Below are 436 nucleotides of genomic sequence, written 5' to 3' on the forward strand. Positions count from 1 at the left end.
CCTCTCCCTGCCCCACCTCTCTCTGCCCCATATCTCCCTGCCCCACCTCTCCCTGCCCACCTCTCCCTGCCCCATCTCTCCCTGCCCCATCTCTCCCTGCCCCATCTCTCCCTGCCCCATCTCTCTCTGCCCCATCTTTCCTAGGCTCTACTGAGGCCCGGGTTCTTCCCATGTGTCTGTTAGACACGCGGCGTCTCCCGGCCTCCTTGCAGGCGGTCAAGTGACCGAGCGGCCGAGGCCTGGTTTGCGGAGTGGATGCCAGGGCCTGGAGCGTGCAGCCTGCCGGGTGGGGGGCTGGAGCCTCCTCCCACGCCCCCAGCCCTGACTCTCACAGGGCCACCCTCAGAGGCAGGAGGTGAGGCAGGCGCTGGGAACCGCTTCCCCAGCCTCCCCTCACAGCCTTGGCCACTGTGCAGATGACTCCAGAATCCGAAAG

The 436-nt window shown here is 66.7% G+C and overlaps 1 protein-coding gene across 1 annotated transcript in view; it reads right to left on the reverse strand.

Annotated features, from left to right (window-relative positions):
• ADAMTSL2 (ADAMTS-like 2) overlaps nt 1-436 on the reverse strand; it is a 27753-nt gene that overhangs the window by 21205 nt on the left and 6112 nt on the right. The window lies entirely within an intron of this gene.

The sequence above is a fragment of the Myotis brandtii genome, unplaced genomic scaffold (genome assembly GCF_000412655.1).
Source record: "Myotis brandtii unplaced genomic scaffold, ASM41265v1 scaffold357, whole genome shotgun sequence".
NCBI classification, from domain to species: domain Eukaryota; kingdom Metazoa; phylum Chordata; class Mammalia; order Chiroptera; family Vespertilionidae; genus Myotis; species Myotis brandtii.